This window comes from Temnothorax americanus, unplaced genomic scaffold (assembly GCF_048541705.1).
Source record: "Temnothorax americanus isolate GAGA-0224 unplaced genomic scaffold, ASM4854170v1 Scaffold41, whole genome shotgun sequence".
In the NCBI taxonomy this organism is placed as follows: domain Eukaryota; kingdom Metazoa; phylum Arthropoda; class Insecta; order Hymenoptera; family Formicidae; genus Temnothorax; species Temnothorax americanus.
In genome coordinates, this window is record NW_027509559.1 from 207,174 (window position 1) to 209,390 (window position 2,217).

A 2,217-nucleotide genomic window follows, 5' to 3' on the forward strand; every position below is an offset into this window, starting at 1 on the left:
CATTACGGCGGTAAAATTTCCTTTCCCGTTTCGCGCGACCCACGTCACCCGACGGGTCATCGATAACCGCTTCCAGCGAGGAGGTCACAGACGCGAAATGTCCTGCCCTCTTAGTTAGGAAAAAAAATGAACAAGAATAACCAGATGGATAGCCCACGCTATACTCGCAGGTAGAAGGTATAACGGAACTTGTTCTAGTCCCATTTAAGCCTTATATACACGTCGCAAGGTCGATCTAATTGATTATACAATACATTCTATTTAGTCTTAGAGGCGTTAGCGATGCGTATTTCTTTATTATGCAACACTTTATATAAAATTTAAAAAATGGAGTATTAAAATATTTTTGTAAATGATTCCATTTATATTCCTACAAAATTACTTAGTTTCTAGTAATTATGATCATAACTATTGCGTTCGATCTTGAAATTGTTGCTTTTATTAGCATTTGATCACAAGCGTGATAATAAAAATGATTTTTTAAAACTAATACATACAGCTGTATCTTAATATTAACCAATAAATGAATAATTATAACTAGACATTGGATATTTTATATGCAGATTAAGGTGGAAAGGAGCAATTAATAACTAAGATTACGTTAATTATAATGTCCAACATATATTTATACCTAACATATGTTGCAGTATAAAGATGGTTGGATATTATAAATAACATAATCTTAGTTATTAATTGCTTCTTTCCACTAATCTGCATGCATATTAAAAATCCGATGTCTAATCATTGCACAATGTGATCAATTTTAGTGCGTGACGAGCATGATCTAATGAGTAGGCAGAATGCACCGTTATTATCACCAAATGATATGACGTTCTGAGGTGTCCTTAATTTGCGTGCGATTTTCTTAACTTTCTTTAGCTACCTCCGTGTCATGGAAATAATTTTCTCTAACTTCTCAAAGCATCTATTGAAACTTGCCTGCGTTATATATAAATTTATGTATAAATCTATACAGATATAAAAAATTTTGCGTATCACACTCCGAGAAGAATACTGTCACAACTCAAAAATTCTCAATTTTCAAAAGAGAGAGAAACAATTCAATTTTTTGAAGACTGCTCTGATTTACTTGTTAATTCACTTATGACATTATTCATCCATCGTAACTTAATCGGTTTATAAAAGAATAACGACACTTCCACTCCCGAATTTTGCACATAGACTTGTAACACTATTATAGCATATGTGGAACACCTTAGACATACTTTTTATGGGTTTAATTCAAAATCGAAATTTTTTTTGAATTGTGATAGTATTCCTTTCGGGGTGCGATATGTACAACGATAATTCTTAGAAGATAAAATATTAGACCTACAAGACGCATTTATGCTAAATGATAAGGAAATGAGAGGACTATATTGGCTACAGTTCAAATAGTCGGCAACATTAAATGTTATTGTAAAATCAACCAAGCTTTCAATATTTTTTTTTATTCACGACATTTACCATCAGTGTCTACGCACAATGAATATTGCAACATTGTTAATATCGATTATCCGTGAAGAGATGTTTGATAGATATTTAAGCGTGGACGGGGCGGGCGACCGCACTTTCCATTCACACGGTCATTCACTACAGGGTACAGGCGTGCGCGGGTTACGGCGAAAACGGTCCGGCGAAGACGTCGGGAGAGGAGAGGAAGCGCATTCTGCAACATCGGCGGGTGACGGCGCGCGGCGGTGAAATTTCGGCAGGTGCACACCGACGATCGTGCGCGCACGCACACCTACGCGCTACGCGCCGCGAAACGGCTTGTTTCCACGTGAAAGGCGGTGAACGGTAAAGAGTCAGGTATTTAAATAAGGAACCGGATGGTCGATCCGGCGGGTGGCTCGGTAGAGGACGCCACGACCACCACTTAGACCTTAGACCAGGCACTCCAGGCAGGTACCTGTCTGGCGACTACGGGCCGACTCGACGAGAACCCGTTCTCGACGTTCTCGTCCTTCCACGGTTCTCGCCTTTCTCTCCCCCTCCCCTTCCTTACCGGCTCCGCACACCTTCGTAGACGGTTTTCCCACTCCCCGGCTTTCGCCGTGCCCATGATCCTGGTGCCCGGGGCCCGACTTCAGTCCCCACCCGGACCGCGAAACTGCATGAGTGAGTGTCAGCGGCACTCAGTACAGTTACTGACGTTCCGTGTTGTGAACGATCGTCCGTCGTTGATCGTTGTCGCTCGTCATCGGCTTTAACGTT